Raw genomic sequence first — 21,208 nt, 5'->3', positions numbered from 1 at the left:
TGAAGTGCGGTGCCCAGAACTGGACGCAGTACTCCAACTGCAGCCTGACCGGTGCCACATTGAGGGGGAGGATCACCTCCTTGGACCTGCTCGAGATGCATCTGTGGATGCATGACCAGATGTGGTTGGCCTTCCTGACAGTGTCCCCATACTGCCGGCCTATGTTCATTTTGGCATCAATAATGACTCCAAGATCCTGTTCTGCCTCTGCCCTGATAAAAAGGGAGTTCCCCAGCCTGTAGGTCTGCTGCTGGTTCTTCCTCCCCAGGTGCAGCACCTTGCACTTGTCAGTGTTGAAACCCATCCTGTTCTCATCTGCACACCCCTGTAACTTGTCTAGGTCCAATTGCAGCCTATTCCTCCCTTCTAGTGTGCCCAAATCCCCCCACATCTTAGTGTCATCAGCAAATTTGAACAGGGTGCTTTTTACCCCCTCGTCCAAGTCACTGATGAAGATGTTGAACAGTGCGGGTCCGAGGACCGAGCCCTGGGGGACCCCACTGCCCACATCCCTCCAGGTCAAAAATGACCCATTTTCTTTAATACCCTACACCTATGTTTCAGTGTAACCAGTAAACCCAGGGTCCTGTTTCTTTTAAAATTAAAATCTCTATATGGTGTGGTGAGATATAATATTTTCCTAATAAAGTTCTTAAATCCTTTTCAAGGGCCTCCCTGACACCAGAAACAGCAGGGAGTCTCTCCAGGTATAAATCTGGAGTGCACTTGATGTGTCAACGTAGGCCAATTAGTTTTGCTTGATGGCCCATTAAGCCTAATAAGGTGCTGAAACCTCTACAGCTCAGCTTCTAAACAAGTTAGTGAAAAAAAAACTTAGGTACACAACAGTATTACGATACAAACACATTTAAATCAGAAATATAACAACAAAATCATAGCCTGTCACACTAGCTAAGCTCTTTTGCAGCTAAAAATATAAGAGCCTAAAATGAAATTTTATTTCCTGGGTTTATTTCCTGAGTAACAGGTCCCCCTATTCAGGCCAGGCAGCTTGTCCCAGCCCAAGCCCAAGCCAGGAGCCAAGAGAAGGTTGACCCAAAGGCCCCAGAACTTGGTGTGACCTCAGATGAGTGTATAAATTAAAAGGTGCTGGGAGAAGTGCAGCCAGAACATCAGGAGGAGGTTCCCGAAAAGGCAGTGGATGAGCTGCAGCCTGGTGCACTCAAGTTGACATGCACCAGGGTCTCCCTCTGCTGACAGAAAAGCAGGTGTCAGGGAGGTCTGTGATGCATGCCAGATACACGTCCATTAAGAGAGGTCCATGCAAGAGCCACCAATCTAAGTCCCTGGTGGTTTGTGAGATTACAGTGGAATACAGGCTGGTCCATTGGGGATCCTTGCCCTTGGCAAAGGTGTCCCACCACTTGGTGTCTGGGTGGGACACAAGGACAGGATGGTGGAAAAGTATATAGAGATGGCAGTGATGGACTTTTCAGAAGTAGACCAGCTTGATGTCTCCCAGCCTTCTGAGGTGGTGTCATAGGGACTCTCAAAGCAGGGGCTCCATGACAAGTTCCAGACGGCTGGGGGATATGGGCAGGTGGGGACGGCCTTTGTGCAGGCCCTCCTGGATGTAGGAGAGGGAAAAGGAAGTTGTGTACCTGGCTGCAGATGCAGACCAGACTCTGCCCCCACCCCATGCAAGGAGAGGCACAGTACACCTGCAGAGATGCTGTGAAGTCCAGGCCTGAACTTGTGCTATGTTCTCCATAGGTCCTAGATGGTGAGGAGCACATCATCAACATATGTCAAGCGGACCACAATTATGGCTGGCTCCTGAGCACCAGACTTGCGATCTGCTTGTGAAGGAGACAGAGGAAGAGCTCAAGGATCATGGCACAGAGCTGGCTCAACAGCAGGCAGCCTTGATGCACTCCCTGCCATAAAGGGATAGGCTACATCAGCATCCAGCTGAGCTTGACCATGCACTCTACCAAGATGTACAGCACCTGGAGAAACTGTACAAAGCAGGGACTAAAGTCAGATGCTCTCAGAGTACCTGTCAGGTATTCATAATTCACCCTGTAAAATGCTTTCTCCTACTCAAGGGACAGGAGGTCAAAGGAGAGGCTATGACAGGTACCTGTGGACTGAGTTGGGGAAGAAAGGTGGGATGGAGTTTAGGATCACTCTGGCCCCAGTTCTCTCATAGGCTCAAGGGGGATGTGAACACTCCCTCTGAGAGCCCTTTCCCCACTGCACACAGGGATGGGGAGTGCACACAGGGATGGGGAGTGCACACAGGGATGGGGCAGTGGCCTCTGTGGCAAGGAAAAACATTCCTTTGGTGAGGACTTTCCTTTCTCCCGCACAGCGCAGCTCCACCAGGCTGCAAACGCCCCAACTGATCTTCCTTGCCAGCCCCCTCACCAGCCTCTTGCCTGTCAGCTATGAGTGGTGGGTGGGAGGAATGGATCCCACTCTGGCCCCCCAGCTAGGGTCTCCACAGTGTAGGGAGGAGGTCCTTGAGGCTGACAGGTGGGGGCTCAGGCAATTGCAGCAGTGGAGCAGCACTGTGAGGAAGAAAGCCCCTGCCTCGGGGACTTCTCCCCACCCATATCTCCTTTGCAGACACAGCTGAGGGGCCAGGGCAAGGGTCCGTTCCGCCTCCCCCCATGTCCTGCAGCTGACAGGTGGGGGGCTGGCAAAAGGGCAGGGCTGGAGTGTTTGCAGCCTGGTGGAGCTGCAAAAGCCATCTGGGGGGCTTTCCCCAACATCCCTCTGCAGACTCCAGCTGGGGAGCCAGGGTGGGGGTCCTTCCTCCCCCACTTCCCCACAGCTGACAGGCAAAGGGGATGGTGATGGGGCGGAGCTGTGTTGCAGAGGAAAAGCCCCCACCTTGGAGGCTTTCCCCCCACCCACTGTGCAGACCCTAGCTGGGAGGCCAGGGCTAGAGTGGCAGTCCATTCCTCCCACTGCCTGACCCTTGTGGCTGAGAAGCGGGGGGTGGGGCCAGGGAAGCAGAGCCACCTCTGGGCTCCTCTGATCACTTACACCAGTTTATGTGCAATGTCTGTCCCTACCCCTTATGTTCTTTTGCTATCCTACTGAAACATCAGCATTGGGAACAATGCATTTCACCAAATTTAAAACAAATACAAAAGCAGACAATTTTACAGATGAGGAATATGTTTCTGTTTAGTATCTTTTTTTATTATCTTATAAGCTTCTTATGCTTAGTAGGACTGTGCGAAATTTCGAAGGGTGTTTAATTTTGAAGCTGTTTTGATTCATTTTGAGCTCAAAACAGTTAAATCAATATGAAATAAAAGGCTTCAAAACAGCTTTGAAATGAAGTGAGGGCACTTGAACTGTTTCAAAAGTTTTAAAATGTTTTGAGTTTTGAAGCAGCCCAGTGGCGGGAGGCAGGGGAGAGCCTGGGCTGTGCTCCAAGCAGCTCTGCCAGCCCCACGGAGCAGGAGGTGGTGGTAGAGCCAGTGGTGGAGCCACTCGGAGCACAGCCCTGGCCAGTAGCTCTCCTCCACCTCCCACCGCTAGGCTCAGCTCTGTGGGGCTGCAGAGCCTCCCAACGCTGGGCTGTACTCACCAGGGCTGTGCTCCAAGTGGATCCACCAGCCGCACAGAGCTGAGCTTGGCAGCGGGAGGCAGGAGGGAGCCACTGGCCAGGGCTGTGGTCAGAGCCAGGGCTGCAATCCTAGTGGCTCTGCCACTGGCTCTCCCCCTCCACCAGGCTCAGCTCCATGGGGCTATGGAGCCTCCAGCCACTGGGCTGTGCTCACCAGGGCTGTGCTTGGTGCCAGGGCTGTGCTCCAGGTGGCTCCTCCAGCCCCATGGAGCTCAGCCAGGTGGCAGGAGGTGGTGGAGGGCCAGTGGCAGAGCTGCTCGGAGAGCAGGCCTTGCTCTGAGCACAGCCCTGGCCAGTGGCTCTCCCTGTGGGGCTGGTACAGCTGCTCAGTGTGCAGCCCAGTAGTGGGAGGTGGGTGAGAGCCAGGGCTGCGCTCAGAGTGGCTCTGCCAGCCCCACAGCTCAGCCCAGCAGCGGGAGAGCCAGTGGTAGAGCCAGCTGCAGAACCTTCCACCACTGGGATATGCTCACCAGAATTGCTCTCCAAGTGGTTCTACCACTGGCTCTTCTGCTGCCTCCTGCCACCAGGCTGAGCTCCATGGGCCTGGTGGAGCCACTTCGAGTGCAGCCCAGCAGCGGGAGGCAGGGAAAGCCAGGGCAGATTGGCATGGACTCTGATGAGTAGTGAGCTTACACATAGGATGCCTGCCATGGATTTGGGAGTATCTAAGGCCATGTATAGATAAAACAAGAGGTGTGTTTGCACAACACTTTAAAGTGGGCTAAATGCTTTTGCACCATTTTAATGGTGTCAGTGTTTGCACACCTTGGTGGCATATTGCTCATTAAATGACTTGAGACACAGTAAGCTAAAACTCCTTTGAGGATTTGCTGCCCCTACAGCTGTGGAGTGAAGCACCAGGCTTCATGCAATTCCACGGCTCTGCAGAAAGCCCTGCAGGCAGCCTCACAGCAGCCCAGGAAAGCAGGCTCTGCCCAAGAAAAGCAGCGAGCCTGATCTTTATTTTTTTTTCTTCCTTCCCTGGAGCCTGCCTGAGCTGCATGGGGGCCAGTGCTTCCCTCCACAGCTGCGGTGCCCCCCGGGACCGCCTGAGCCAGGTGCCTGCGGACGGGTGCTGCCTTGTGGTGGGGGTGGGAAGGGGTGCCACAGGTGCTGTGGAGGGAAGCACTAGTCCCTCCACTCCACAGCCCAGGGACTACTCTGCCCACTGGCAGCTCGCCCTCCCCTCCCTGCCAGAGAGGCAAGTAAATCAGCAGGGTGTTTGCACGACACAGGGGGTTTAATCAGCCCTAAGTTGAAGCGGTGTTTTTTAAAACCCACCACTTTAATTTAGGGCCCCTGTTTCGTCTACACATGGCCTAAAGCCCTAAGTAGAAGAGTCTAGGAAGTAGGACACTTGCCAATGGTAGCATCACACAGACTTGAATGATTGAACTCTTCTCAATTGATAGAATTCAGAACTGATTTGGCTAATTACCCGAGACGTGAAAAAACACCTTGTTTATGAAATGTGCTCTTATACCCCTCATCAGAGAATAATTTAACAAACCTGGCTTTATACGAGGGAAGCTTGCACTTTGAAAGAGAGCTGCTATTTCTGGTACAAATAATAAGCGTAAGAGTTGAGCCATTGTTGTCCACTTTCTAATACAGTGTTGGAGGAGGCACCATGGCCCAAAGTCAATCCAGCTTTGAAAGCATGATTGGTGATACCATCTCCCTGCTCCTGGCCCAGCCCTGCCCTCCCCATTCCTCATAAATCCATAACTTGAATGTGGGACTCCAAGCCTGAGACTCTTAGCTTTTTTTTTTTTTAAAGGTGATATATATCCTTTCTGCCTTCTTTAGCTCTTCTACCTTTATACACCACCCATAGTCTTCATGCCAACACAGCAGATCAGCCTCTTCTCTGTTCAGTCCCCCATACAGGAATTATTTCCCTTGTGCCTTCTGCAGTGCCACCAACCCTGCTGTCTAGAGCAGTGTCCAGCTCACTCGTCCTTGTGGGCCAGGTGAGTGGCGTGGTGCAGGCTGAATCTGGAGCGTGTGGCCACAGGGCTGGGATTTGGCTTAATTACTGTGGCTGTCAGAGTTGCAGCAGGCACCATTCCTCCCACTACCAAATTTTCAGCTCCATGGGCAGCCCCACAAGCCAGATGATGTGGCTCCATGCTCCAGATCTGGCCCACAAGGCTCCTCACAGGTCTGGAAATTTGATGGCAGGATGAGCAGCAGCTACGTTAATAGCCATGTCTCCTGGTGCCCCAGCAATTAGCGCTGCCACCACATGCCTTGCTGCCAAATTTCTGGTGCTGGGAGAAGCCCTGTGGGCTGAATCACATGGCCATACAGGTCAGGTCTTGGTCACCCTGGTCTAGACTTACTGCAGATGGAAATTTCTCCCCTGCAGCAACTGGCTGTGGTACCAATGGATCAGCATCTTGGCTGCTTTTCTTCACACCACAGTTCAGGCTACTCAGCTGAGCTGCCCTTTGTTCCCTTTGCTCACTCTGCTATATCTTTGCTTCTGGTAGTCTGTTTTAATTGAGGTGGTGGTTGACACCATGTTCTACTCCTTCAGAAAGTTCAGTTTGCTACTAGCATTTCTAACTACATGGAGAAGGATTGAGTACCACCAAGACTATAAGCATTGCAGAGGTGGGTCACACTGGAAATGCTGACAGCAAAGCTGTTTCAATTTCATTGTTTTTTTAAACCATTTTTCAAATGTACCTGCAGAGAAAATCACTGAAACAGAAGGTGGATGAGAGCACTATGTGATTATTGTTCCTGTTCTCATTCTCATATTGCTTTCATGTGGGATTCTTTTTTACTGTATGACACAGAAGGGCAAGAGGAATAAAACAGCAGTTATGTTGCAGTCAAAAGTGGGATTTGAACCTAGTGCAATTAAGGATTGACACACCTCGTCGACAGAAAGGCTTTCATAGAATCATAGAAGTAGGGTCGAAAGGGACCTTGTAGATCTTCAAGTCTGACCCCCTGCCTGGGCAGGAGGGAAACTGGGCTCAAACGACCCCAGCCAGGTAGGCATCAAGCCGCTTCTTAAAGACCCCCAGGGTAGGAGCTAGCACAACTTCCCTTGGAAGTTAGTTCCAGATCCTAGCCGCCCTAACTGTGAAGTAGTTCTTACAGATGTCTAATCTAAACCTACTCTCCAACAACTTGTGGTCGTTATTCCTCATTATCCCGGGGGGTACTAGGGGAAACGAGGTCTCCCCAAAACCTTCTGGTCCCCCCTAGTGAGTTTATAGATGGTCACGAGGTCCCCCCTCAGCCTTCTCTTGTGAAGGCTGAACAGATTCAGGTCCCGTAGCCTCTCATTGTTGGGTCTGCCCTGCTATTCCCGGATGATGCGGGTGGCCCTCCTCTGGATCCTCTCAATGTTACATCCCTCCTGAAGTGGGGTGCCCAGAACTGGACACAGTACTCCAGCTGTGGCCTGACCAGTGTCACGTAGAGGGGGAGGATCACCTCCTTGGCCCTACTTGAGATGCACCTGTGGATGCACGATAGGGTCTGGTTAGCCCCGCCGACCGTGACCTCGCATTGTTGGCCCATGTTCATCTTGGAGTCATTGATGATTCCAAGATCCCTTTCTGCCTCCATGCTCTCAAGAAGGGAGTTTCCCATCTTATAAGTGTGCTGCTGGTTACTACTGCCCAAATGCAGCACCCTGCACTTGTCCATATTGAAACGCATCCTGTTTTTGTTAGCCCACCCTTGCAACCTATCCAGGTCTTTCTGCAGTCATTCCCTCCCTACTAACGTGCCCACCTCACCCCAAATTTTGGTATCATCGGCAAATTTGAACAGGTTGCTTTTCACCCCATCATCCAAATCGCTGATAAAGAAATTGAACAGTGCGGGCCCGAGGACCGAGCCCTGGGGGACCCCGCTGCCCACTTCCCCCCAGGTCGAATATGACCCGTCCACCACCACCCTCTGAGTACGATCCTTCAGCCAATTTGCAATCCATCTGACTGTGTAGGCATTGATGCCACAGTCGCCAAGTTTTTTAATGAGGATGGGGTGGGAGACAGTGTCAAAGGCCTTGCTGAAGTCCAGAAAGACTACATCCACGGTGACACCTGCATCCAATGCTTTTGTGACCTGATCGTAAAAGGCAATCAGGTTGGTTTGACATGACCTGCCCCTAATGAAACCGCGCTGATTGCCCATGACCATCATCCCTGATGCCGGCCCATCACAGCTTTAATAACTATCCTTCAAATGCGCTATAAAACTAAATGCCAGAAAAAGACTCCTTCCCAATACTCAGTAAATGAGCTATCACAAAAGTCCTAGTATATGTGAGCTGCAATAGTGTCCCACACCAATGCGGGCAGGAAGCGGTTTCAGGCTTTGCAGCCTTCGCCTGGCATTGATCCATGGCTAAGAGTGATCAGGTGGGCACAAGTTATAATGTTGCAGTGATTTTCTTCTCCTTCCTGGAACATGCATTTTGACAGCAACTCTGTTTCATTCTTATACTCTTTAATTGTATAGCTTCAAAGCATTCCTCCTTGATAGTTGATAGATTAAAGTCTGAACAAAGTGGGTAGGGGGGACCATTGTATTATAATTGCTAGCTGCCTGGATCCTGTTTTGGGTTGTCTGGTTGTGAACCTTTTTTTTGCAAGCTTTTGATCAGTCCAGAGGTTACACTTCAATCAGATGGGATGGCTCTTGACTGAATGAATGGGATACCTTGGCATTGATTACAGGACAACTGTTTTGGGTAGTTGTTTTAACAGTGGGAAAGAACTCAAAGTATTATGAACAGTGATGGTCTATGGAGGCATTTGCAAAACCCCAAACAGACACTGAATGCCTGTTCCAAGAAATATGCCCTAATCAAGGGAGGATGTGTCAGCAAGAAGGATACAGCCACATAGGGAGATGCAGTTATTTATGAATGGTTTAGCATAAAAAATCATTGGGTACATTTGCAACTAGCACAGAGATTAAATCAATTGGGGTTGCTTCATTTTGCATGGTCCCAGTCACAATCTTGCATTCTTGTGCAAGATGCACTGTTATTTTAATTTGGTCATTTAACTGTGTAGGTCTAGCCAAGCTTTCACGGTCATCAGTTACATAGAATCAGGTTCGTGCACAGGGTTTGCATGAAGATAGCCTTCCTATGAGTAGGCTGGGGCTTGCATTGTCAGATATATCAGACCAGACATTGAGTTAAAGAGAAGTAGGGCTGGAAGAGACCTCCAGAGGTCATGTAGTCCAACCCCCTACTTGAGGCAGGATCATACCTATCCAAACCATCCCATACAACCCATAATCTAAACTTTACATAAAACTGCACCCAACCCTGACACAACACAGACATAAGACCCTAACTTGCCATAGGTAAAGCAGGGGAACTATGACAGCCAATGTCCTGCTTCTGTGAAATGTTGTCCATCTACACTCAAGAGGTCCTGGGTACAGGGCCATGCCCCTCGCTACAGGGGAAGGCAAAGCCCCCACAGTCCATACCAATCTGACCATGGGGTAAAATTCCTTCCTGGCCCCAAAGATGGCAGTTGGTCTGACCCTAAACGGAGGGGCAAGACCATCTAGTCAGGAACCTCTGGCTTTGGTCCCACCAGGAGCACTGACCCTAGCCAAAGTCCCCAGCCTTGGTAGTAGCCAACACCCACTGCCTCTTGAATAGCTTTAAAACACCTTGACATATATGGCAGAAAAGGGGAGGGAAGGGAACAACCAGGAAAGCCAGAAAGCATGGGAAATACCCATGGTAGAATATAGACATAGCTTTACCTAGATTATCCCCAACCAGCAGCTTTCCAACTTCTTCTTGAATCTCCAGTGAGGAAGTCCACAACTTCCCTGTGCATCTATTCTACTGCCTTGCTATTCTAATAGTGACAGTTTCAAGACATCCGATCTAAACTTGCTTTGCTGCAGCTTCAAGTCATTGGTCTGCATCCTCCTCTCTGCAACAAGAGAAAAGGTGTTTCCCTCTTCTTTATGGCAACCTTTCAAGTATTTAAAGATTGCTATCATGTCCCCTCTTACGCACCTTTCTGCAAGCTGAACATGCCTAGCTCCTTCAGCCTCCCCTCATATGGCCTGCTTTCCAAGCCCTTGATCATCCTCCTCTTAACTCTCTCCAGCTTCTCCGCTTCCTTTTTAAAATGAGGAGCCCAGAACTTCACACAGTACTCCAGGTGAGGCCTCACCAGTGCCGAGTAGAGAGCACTATCACCTCCCATGTCTGTCTTGCACCTAATGCTTCCATTAATGCATCCCAAAACTTCATTTGCCTTTTGTGCAGCTGCATCACACTTCTCATGCTGAGTCTGTGATCTACCGAGACTCCCAGATCCTTTTCCATAGTGCTGCCATCCAGCCAGGTGTCACCCATTTTATTGTTGTGTTTTTGATTTAATCTGTACTGGAACACTATACATTTTTCCTAACTTTGTGTGCTCATCAAGGCCTCACTCACTTTAATTTGAGTTACCAGAACCATTTTCTGTTTCCCCAAATCTAATGTGTCATTTTGCTAAAAAGAAAAAAAAAAAGGAAATGTCTTAGGTAAGCATTCAATGCCTTGTTATCATAAAAAAGGTTAAATGCAGTGCACTTTCTTCTGTCGGGTTGGATCCTAAAGTGCAGGAGAACCTGGATTTTGTTGTGTATGGATGGTTTGCAACCCGCTTACTTGTCAGTGAGATATCATATTAGAGACAAGTTGCAGCTTTTACATCACTGTTTCTCCAATCAGCCCACCACCATCACAGTCCCATGTGGCTGTTTGCTGCAGCTATGTGTACCCTTGACTAATTGGCAGATCCTACTCTGCTCCTAATATATTCCATAAAAATCATAACAGCAAGAAATGCAGCTAGCAGTTTGGTTTACTTCAGTTTTCCTACTTCAGATAAGCTACAAACATGGATCTCACAAAGGCTATTTCTGACCACAGAGAACTGCCTCCATCTCTGCTGTAATTCCACTCACCAGCCTCGTTGCACCAGCAATGAATTTGACACACACTTTCTAAATAAAACCGACCTGAGCGACTCAGACAAGTTCTGCTTGATGGGCCTCCTCTCCCTTCTGTGGTGATTTTGGGGACTCTGCTAAGACTGGACCGGATGACCTTGTAATCAAGATCCTAATGTCCTAATGTCTATGAAATCTCTTATTTTTCCAGCAGGTAACCAGTGCATCAAGAGTAACATACACTGCAGCATATGGAGAGATCACTTAAGATGGAGGTGGTATTACTGTTGAGCACACCCAGGAAGTCAGAGACCTAAAGCTGCTTTCCCAGGTAACACTTTTGGCAGCTCTTCCTGTTCTTCATGCTAAACCTATGTCTATCCTTGAGGTCCGCAACTTCCAAAATGGTTAAAATGTTGATTGGCACATTGGGTTTTGGGCTGTGTTAACAAATTTAACACCTTTAAAATGGGAAACAAACCTGGTCACAGCACTCTGCACCTGGGAGGACTGCTTCCATCTTTGCATATTAAAGTCAGTGATCTTCAAGGGTTCCTAAGACTGTCATCCAGCCTCAGAGGAGGAGTATAAAGAGGTTTAGCATGAAAAAAAGAATCAACAGTACAATCTCTCTTAACAGGCTCCTGGGTGGCATAAGTTCCTGTTATATCACGCATTATATATACAGCTCCCAAAAGTGCCCTAGGGATACTCAAAGAAAATACAGTTTGTACCTCAAAGATCTTGTATCTAAATGTTTAATGTACAGATTAAGAGGTGAAGGAAAGAATCAACAATTAAGTAAAATAGTGTTCCTTACTAATCTCTCTCTCAACTTTTTGTGAAGAGAGCAGAGGGTTGGGGGTTGGGGGTTGGGCAGGAGGAGAATGTTAAAAATGTGGTTCATTGTTGCTTGGACAGAAGGATGCTTACTAGCAATATTTCTTTTATTCATCAGATATTGCTCCTTCACTGGGAGAACAAGAACAGCTATGCCACTGGCTGCAGCTGTAGCTCCATGAAGTATTTTGTCCATACAGGTTTCCTTGTAGCTGTGCACACCCCAGATCAAATTCTTTCAGCCAGTAATGTCTAGTGGGGCTGTGCATGAGCCCTGGATGCCTCTGAACTCCTCCACCAAGGGCACGCAGGGCAGGATGGCCCCAAACATCACCAAGCTCCTTTACCAACACTCAATCTGCACAGCTAGAGGATTCCTTTCTTGGGGAAGGCAGGCACATCAAGGGGTCTGTGCACGCAAAACTTTCCAGAGAACTACGACTAGTATAATGTCAGTGACTATTTCTTGAGTAATTGCTCTGTGAATCCTACTCACAGTGGCAATTCTCTATTTAATATGGTTGATGCAGGGAGGTCTATTTTAAATAACAACTGTTAGACTGCCCTATCAAATTGTGCGACAAAATTAGAGGCCAACAGCAGAGAATAAAGGAGTATAAACGTAAGTGTAAGGCGCTAAGTTTAAAATCCAAACTTTTGCATTTGCTGCAATCCAGAATTGTAGCTCTACAAGATTTCAAGTACAGGCCACAACAACAAACCCTTATCTCCCAGTCCCCACTTTGATATCACAATCGGAGAGTGGGGAGCTGCGAGAACCTTATGTCCCAACACCCCACCGTGGGGCACTGAGAGCCAGTGCTGTGGTTATGGACATAGCGCTGGGAGACAAAGATCTTTCAACACCAGGCCCGTAGTTGCGGAGCTGGTGCTGGGGAGCCTGTTCCCTGCCCAGCTCCAAGGTCGCAGAGCTGGGTGGGGAACAAGCTCTCCAGCCAGTTTCGCACCCATCTTCTCAATCACAGAGCTGAGCAGAAAACATGCTCTCTAGCCCCTGCCCCGTAATCACAGAGCAGGGGCTAGTGTCCCGGTCAGGGGCAGGTCCCAGCCTTGCACCCCAATTGGGCAACTGAGGTGCAGGGCTTGGAAACAGCTGCAGTGATGGGGCAGCTCCCTGCCCCGTTCTGCCAGTGAGGCAGCTAATATCCAGGACCTGGCCCTCCCCTGCAGCTCTTTCCAAGTCATTTGCCCTGATCAGGGCAGGCTGGGAGCTCCTCTCCCTGCCCCAGCCGCAGCCAGCCCTGGCCAGGAGCCTTGTCCTAGAGCTCCCCCTGGTGGCAGCAAAGGCCCATTGCAGGGCCCCAGGAAGCAAGAGCAGTTTGCTGCTGTTAAAATCTAATGCATGTGTAGACACACCCCTTCTAGACAAGCCTCTTGTCCTGAGGCTCTAGCACTCATAATGTTCCCAGTATTCAGAGGCCACTCACTAGGAAGCAAGGTAATAGACTCAAATACTGATTTACAGCCATAGTAATGGCAGTGCCAGACAGAGATCTGACATCCTGTTTTGCAGAGGATCTTGAAATTCAATTTAATTCGACACAAGAATGAAGCAAAACATTTTTAAAAAACCTCTAAGAAACAGAATCACCATTCTCTACCCAGCTGCACAGACGCAGTGGCAGGTCATGTCAGAGCAAGGAACCCTGCAAGCCACAAGGGACATGCCGGGCCAGGCCACACACCCTACTATCCTGGACTGAATAACCATGGAAGCCCCAGTTCAGAGGGGCTGCCTGGAGCTAGAGAGCAGTAGCTTGGGCTGTAAAGCAACCAGGACCTGAAAGCACTGGGAGACTGAGATCTGACAACAAACCAAGATCTTGGAAGTCCAGCCTCCCCAGCTATCCATGACGGGAGCTACCATCAACTGGGCAAGCCAGCTGGTAGGACAACAGAAAAATGACTGAAGGAAATCTGCTAGAATTGGAGACTTGCTTGGTTACAGCAGAATTGAAGTGAAATTGTTTAACAGGCAAATTGTGATCCAAAAAAATGTTTTGTCAAAAATTTTCTGACCATCTTTACCAAGTATGCTTTCCTACTTCCTCTTCTTTTTAAAGTTGTCCAGTTTTCAGAGATTATCACTCTCCTTTAGTTCCTTCATTTCTACACTCTTCACCTGAAATACTGCTGGCTTTTCGCTAAACAAGAAACCAACTCTCTCAATCTCTACCCTGGAAATCTTCAAGAGGAGACTGGATGGTCACCTCACTGGGGCACCTGACCCCAGTTGTCTTTCCTGCTTGGTGCAGCAGGGCTGGACCCGATGTTCTTGCAAGGTCCCTTCCAGCCCCTTACAATCTATGGGTCTCTTTCCATGCCTAAGTTTGTAAAAATGTGTTGCACAGTTCGTGGATAGGAAAATATAAAACAGTCTTTTTAGCTAATCTTAGTGAAATTAATAGAGCAAAATCCCTCTGATTTTGTACGTGTTCAACTGCTAAATGTACAAGGAAAAACCATTAAAGAGTATGACTCAAGTCACACCAGAATGAAGAATCTCAGGTTGACTTTCCTAGGACAGACGTTATTAAGTCTGTGTCTAGCTGGATTTCCTATAGTGATATAAATGTCATTCAAATACCTTTTCTGTTTTCTTACTGGAATAAAGCTACCTAGATGATAAAATTCTTTGATATTTAATAGTCACATAGAAGATCGTTTCCTAAGAGACTGCTAAACCAGCGAGGCAGTAGAATAAACTGTCTAGAGAAGTTGGGGACTCATCACCACTGGAGGCGTTCAAGAGCAGGGTGGGTAGCCACTGGTCAGGAACGAACTACTCATAACTACACCTGTGTTTTACTATGAGTATTTCCCATTCTTTCTGTGCTTTGTAGTGTGGGGGGCGGGATTTCTCTTCTCCTGCAGCCACATGGTGGGGGGCGGTAGCCATGTTGGTTTGAGACAAGAAGACATACAAAAAACTAGAACTCTTGGTTCCAAAATGATACCTTTTATTCGACCAACTGGGAAACTGCAAGAAAATTGTCCTTTTATTCGACACAGTTGGTTGAATAAAAGGTATCATTTTGGATCCAAGAGTTCTAGTTTTTTGTATGTCTTCTTGTCTCAAACCAACACGGCTACCAAATACACTCCTGCCATATGGAAGATGCTAAATTCTAGCCGGTTTTGGATTTTAAATGTAATTGCAGAACAACAACATTACTTCCCTGCCTGCCATCTGACACCTCCAGGGAAGGAATTCCACCTGATCTACAAATCAAAGAGCTACTCCGCACAGCTCACAAAGACACTCTCATGGACCCAGAGGGACAGCCTTCCATTTTCATCTTCCTCTGTGCAAAAATTAAGTTTATTTCCTACCTATGGGGACTTTTTACCATCTTGTATCATCTATACTTTTCCCAGAGCCTGATGAAGGGACTTTGATCCTGAAAGCTTGCAGAAAGCTTGCGATTTCCCAGTTGGTTTAATAAAAGGTATCATTTTGGAATCAAGAGTTCTAGTTTGTTGTATGTCTTATTAGATAGATAGATAGATAGATAGATAGATAGATAGATACACACACACACATGCATACACACACAAATATTTGCCCCCCAGAAAAGAAGAAAAAAAGCAGGTGGTTCTCTCAGGGTGAGGCTGGTCCCTAGCACTCCCGGCCCGCTGCCCCCTGTGATTTCCCAACATGCGGGAACCTCAGTTGTGGAATTTGTGGCAGTGGGGGACTGCATGCGCGCTCTTCCATGACCTCCTCATGCAAAGACAGACTAGTGGGAGGACTGGCCAGAGAAATGGGGAAGAGCTCAGTTCATGGGAGAAGCTCGTCCTTCTGGGAATTTAACCTACATGGTTTTTATTGCGTTAAGGAAAATATGTAAGTATGTACATATGTACATCTATGTAAGCCAGTCCTCGGCCTTACGACATAATTGGTTCCTGAAAACTGCGTCTTGCATCGAAACCTAACTCGGAACCAATTTTCTCATAAGAAACAATGTTATAAATGGGGGATTGGTTCCTGAACCAAGGCCCGATACCCTATTTTCACCAAAAACACCCCAGCATTTTGTACTCGATCAATTAGAGATGAGTAATATAGCTACATGAATGTATTTATATTGTAAATAGCAATCATATTGATTCGGAAGGACTTCTTTGAGGTGATTTTGCTGGACTTTTTGAAAGGCTCTTGGTTGGACTTTTTGAAGGGTTTTTGGTTGGAGTCTTCTCAGGAGTCCTGGCTGCAGGTTTTTCTAGAGTCCTTTCTTAAAGAAAGCGTCCAAGGAAATTTGGACAGATGTTCTCCAGGGAGATGAGCGACGCAATGAACTTGTTCGCTGGCGTGGCGTCACATCGGAACAAGTGTTATAAGTCGAAACTGATGTCATAAATTTGAAACAGGGTGCCAATTTATAAATGTTATAAGTATGAAACATTGTAACTCAAAATGTTCTAAGTTGAAGACTGCCTGTACACAATTAAAAAAAAAAGAATCAATTGAAACCAACCCCCCCCCAAATCCTGATGAAAATAATCATAAAGCAGATACTCTTAAAAAAAAATCACCATAGGACATAAACAAAATGGGGAAAAAAAACTTTGTAATCTTTTTTTTGCACAAGAAAGCCAGGGGAAAGCGCGCACGCAGTCCCCCACTACCACAAATTCTGCAGTTGAGTTTCCCTCATGTGGGGAAATCACAGGGGTCAACAAGCCCAGAGTGCAAGGGACTAGCCTCACCCTGGAAGGACCACCTACTAGATCGTGGTACCTTCCCTGCCAGGTAAGTATACCTATAATATCCCCAGCCCAATGGGGCCCCCCACTCCATGTGGCGCACAGGTGAGGGTAAGGGCGAGGGCAAGGGCTCTGGACCCCCACTTCCACCACCCCTGCTGCCCTGGCTCTCACCACACCACAGCTGCTGCTGCCCACCCCCAGGAGCTGCCCCATGCTCTGCCCCACAAAACTACACTTAGCGCCCCACTCCCAGCGTGCCCTGCACTGCCCCTCTGTGCAATCTGCATATGGCCACCCACACCCCGCCCATGAGGCCGCTCCCCACCTCCATCTGCCAGGTCCTGTGAGGCCCTGGTCAGGACAAGGTTGTTGCCCAGGATGGCCCTCGTGGGGCAGTCCCTGGCCTCCATCCAGGAGCTTCAGTGCTTGCTGTCAGTGCAGTCTGTGCCAGGGGCTTACTGCACACAAGACTTGTTACACTGCGCATTCGTGCAGCGGGCAAAACCCCATCTCATGTGCAGTATATTTAGTCTAATGTGCATTAACATCACTAAAAAAGGTGTTCATTTGCATGAATACACAGTAGGGCTGATACAGCGCATTGATTTAGTGCTTGGATACTATCCAAATGCTAAACTTAATGCGCAGTAACTACAACACATTAATGAATGTGCAGATGCACCCACAGAGATATTGAAAGCCTCCTGCATCCTGTCTTTGGCCTCCTTGATTCAACACAAAATGCTCTTCTGGAGTGGTTTAACCACTGGATCGCCGCAGGGCTGAGTCCAACAGATGTGCTAAAAGTTCTCCATTGCCTTTTTCAGCTGCACGATACTACTCTGGCAGAAGATGTGCCTCACTGTCCTCAGACCATCTCTCTGGGTGATGTTCCCTTCAGGACTGCACATGCTGGAGCCCTCTAATATAGTATGAATCAGTCCACTCTAGATAAGATTGACCTCCAAGGATGGGAGCTGGGAGATGAAGGCTTGGAGTACTTTTCTTCCATACTAAGAAGCTGTAAAGAAGTTGGGTCAGTTCTGGTAATGTTTGATATTATGGGAAAGAGGTGGGGGATGGATTTAAGAGAGTGGTGAATAGAGCATGCTCCTCCCAACATAGGAAATTAAAGGACCCTGGTAAGGTACAGACATTCAAAAAGCCTGAGGCAAAATCAAAGTTACACTGTTTTCTCTAAGTGGCACAGTACAGATCAGTAGTGAACAGAGCATACACTCACCCTTTGGTGAGGGAAACCAAATCTTAAACTGGGTTCTACCATTTTTAAACCAGTCTATATATGCCAAACTTCTGTTCAGTTATCGGTATTAACTGGTTTTTGATTTCTTATACCAGTAAAAGTGTAATGTCTGTACCTGGGCACTGTTTCAAAAAGTAATGGAAGGTATAAAGCAATCTTGGGAAAGTGTATGGTAGTTTACTAGGGGTCAGCTCTGCTACTTAGAGGCTCTTACAGCTTTTTGGCATCTCAGTCATTAAATGCAACCTAATCTGCCCAGCATAGCTGCCACCCAGCCTGTATGTCTCCCCATTTTGACTCCAAAAGGGTCCACTGTGGTGCTGCATTGCCTTGTTCTCTGCTGTGATCATGGTCTGCATCTCTGTTTCACAGCAGTCTCCAGATCTTTAGTCTGGAGGGCTGTGATTACAGGGCTATACCAACATAGCCATGATCTCAGATATCCCAAGTAGAGACACAACAAAGGGTGTTTTAGCTGGCCTCTGCCCTAGGGGGCTTGTTTTTTTTTTGGTTTTTTTTTTCTTTTGAAAAAAAAAAAAGTTATATATACAACATCAAGCAAAGGCTTTTCTTCTCACACCTTAAACCACATTTAAAGCCCGTGCGCCCATTACAATAAATGCACCCACAGATCGCAGACCCGTCCGCAGTCCTTTCCCTAACCCAATCGCAGTCTCTTAAACCTACCCTGATTTGGGGGTTTACATTCTCAGCTCATTCACTGTCATTGTTGCTGTTATTGTTGCTGCTGCTTCGGTTGCTGCTGACACTGCTACTGTCATCGTCGCTGTCTCCAGGGCACTTGTACATGTAATAGGGGTTTTTCCACAGTGTCTCAGTGTCTCCCTTCAAGTGACACAATGGGTGTCAATTTATGCCATCACTCTGTTATAGGTGACAGGTCAAAAAATCTCCAAATTGATCCGTGCACTATTCAAAGTTAAAGATAGGGGGTGCTGCATAACAATTCTACCCTGGTGACCTTTTAGGGCTAAATTGCAGCAGGGGTCACCTATAGCTTGCACAGAGGTGATACATGCAGATCAGTGACAGTTGTTCAGTTTCATGAATTGACATATTTTACTTAAAGGTAATTTCAGTACTTTCATTACTGTCATAATTTAATACACATATTTTCAGATGATTCTTTCTGTCCTCTTATTTGGAATGAAACGTTATTTCTAATATTTTTAATGTTTTTAATTATTATTCTTTTATTTAGTCTTTTTATTCTAGTAAAGTTTTTTTCCTGTTGAAATCCGCTTGCTCGTATTCCTTTATTGCACCCCTGAAAATGGCGCTCGGCCGGACAGCTAGCAGGAGCGAGTTTGGGGATGGGGGGAAATATAACACCAGTGCATTGCTGATATAGCAGCTAGCCTAGGAGGCACATCTTCTCCTGCCCCGACACTTAATAGAGATAGGCCAGCAAAGTGTTGTGGGGTAAAACATAGCTCCAAAAGGTTCAGAAGGGAGATAGTAATCCAGCACAGACACTACTGTCATGTCATTTGTTACAATACCTAAAAACTTAGGTGCGGCCACCACATTCTTACTCCGAAGATGATTTGTGCAAACCTGGGAAACAGACTTGCCTCCCCCGTCCTTAACCCGCAGCCTTTTTTTTTCTCCCTTCCTAATGGTGTTCTGTTTGATTTGTAGGATAAATTACGACAAGTTGATTGAGAAATCTGGATGGATCTTGCAGGGAATCCTTAAACACCCAGACTGTGCCACTGAATCTCTCTCATATGTGGTTCTGCAGGAATTGGTGTTAAGAAAAGAGGATTAGCATAGTCCAGATCTGTGCTACATCTCTGGGACCACGAAGCCTGCATTCTGCCCTGCGCCTGGTCTAACGGCCCCGCTCTTGTTCAGGAGCACTGCAGTGCTCAGGAGGACTTGAGATTTGGTCCTAAACTGCACAAGCACTGTGCCCACAGGCTTGAGGCTTTAGTCAGGAATGCCCCACTCAGCTCACATGGGTGCCTGCCATAGCCAGAACTCAGCCAGGACCATGAAACCCTATTTTAATGGTGCCTCCAGCTGATGGCCGAGCCTGAGGGCTTTGAGCAGAACCTCCTGGCAAAAGTGAACAGCTGGGTGAGCTGCTGAGACATGGCTGTAGGAGTCTGGTGCTCAGCAGTACTGGCACGTGGGCTTAGTCCCTTTTAAGGGACTGGGCACTCTAAGGGAGGGTGTGTGAGCTAAGATCAAGTGGGGGCATCCTCCAGGCTTGGGCCTGCACATTGGATATCTGACAATGGATTTGGGAGTATCTGAAATCCTTGGGATGGAGGATGCTCGCTAGTTGTAGCACCATACATGGTGCTTAGAACGATTTAATTCTGCCTGCTCAGTCGATACGTTTTTTGGAATGATTGAGTTTTGCTCAGTTCATATGGTTTGGCTGATTTGACCTGGAATACAAAATATATAATAAAAAAAGGGGGAGGCCTTCTGGGTGGGTGTCCAGACCCTGAAGGGTGCTTCTTGCCCTCCATTGGAAAGAGGGTATGAGTCTGGGAAGAACTGTTGTGGAGGGGTTTCAGGGGCTGGGGTCTGAGCCAAGCTGGTGTAGTTGGGAGCTGTGAGTGGAGCCCACAAGGAGAGGCCTAGAAAGTGCTGTGGGGAAAGCTTGTACAGGGATCACAGGAGGTAACTGCCCTGAACATTGCAGAGAGGGCAGTGTGGAGCGGTGGGCAGATCTCTTCTTTGCAGCCACTGGGTGCTGGGCTGGAGTCTGGTCTGTGTCCTCCTATAGACGGTGAGGAAAACACCTGTGACCAGGCGCTGCAGGGGAGGGGGAGGACTTGGCTAAAACACAGAAAAGGATTTGATTGGAGCCTGATCCCCCCACGGACAGGGGAAGAGTGTTAATTTTTTCTTTTTATTTAAGGAAATTTTGTTGTGTCCCAAGTCAAATCAGCCAAATCAATTCTGAATCCGTGAGTCATTCAAGAACCAAATATAGCTCTGCTACCAGCACACATCCTCCACCCCTGCCTGGGGCTTCGGATGCTTCCAAATCCTTTGGCGGGCATCCTACGTGCAGGCCCAAGCCTGGAGGCTTGGGGTTCGGATGCTCCTGAGTTTGATTTGCCCTCAGCCGTATGGCTGCAAGAGCAAGCTAGGGAGGAGTCTCCCATTTCCATAAAATTGGCATGTAGCCGAGATCCTCCCACTGGAAGCTGGCCAGTGGGAAACTAACTGGGAGGCTTTTGTAGGGAGTCCTGTCTGTGAGCAAACAAGGGTGCAACCCTCCACCACACAGTTTTTAATTGTATTACCTCACTCCACAGTCACAGCTGTGGTCATGGTATTTCCCCGGGCCACGGGCTGCTGCTGTGCCATGAACTCTTCTGATGAGAATGCACCAGAGCTTCTCTAACCACTGCTTTCCTTGGGATTTCCAATGCTTTCATGTGGGGACTGACTTCTGCTTGCTAGGTTTACTAGGGTGAGGGTCCACTGAGCAATGTGTGGGTTAGAAACCTGGCCTGTATAGAGAAACCTGTATTTTCCCTGATATGATGTACTTAAGCAGGGAATGCACAGTGTGAACAATGACCTTCGACCCTCCAATAATAAATTCCCAATGTGCAAGGCTCCAGACCAGGGCAAGACTCTATTTGATTTAGGAGCCTGGAGGCATATGCAATGACTCTGAGCTTATCACGGTGCTTTTGACTAAGAGGGGCTCCAATGCTTGTCTCTGAAGAAGCCAATTGAATCACAAAGGGAAGGACAGGGTCAGGATAAGCCAGAGCTGGAGCACTAGCCAAATCTTGTTTTAAGGTAGCCAGGGC

General features: G+C 48.0%; 1 non-coding gene across 1 annotated transcript; it reads right to left on the bottom strand.

The window, feature by feature from the left end:
- Nucleotides 1-16,022: 16,022 nt before the first annotated feature.
- LOC132250458 (U1 spliceosomal RNA) lies at nucleotides 16,023-16,186 on the bottom strand. The gene has a single exon (XR_009462197.1). It is a non-coding gene; the product is annotated as a U1 spliceosomal RNA (small nuclear RNA).
- Nucleotides 16,187-21,208: the final 5,022 nt, after the last annotated feature.

This window comes from Alligator mississippiensis, chromosome 4, assembly GCF_030867095.1.
Source record: "Alligator mississippiensis isolate rAllMis1 chromosome 4, rAllMis1, whole genome shotgun sequence".
NCBI classification, from domain to species: Eukaryota; Metazoa; Chordata; order Crocodylia; family Alligatoridae; genus Alligator; species Alligator mississippiensis.
This window is presented reverse-complemented; position numbering and strand designations above follow the sequence as displayed.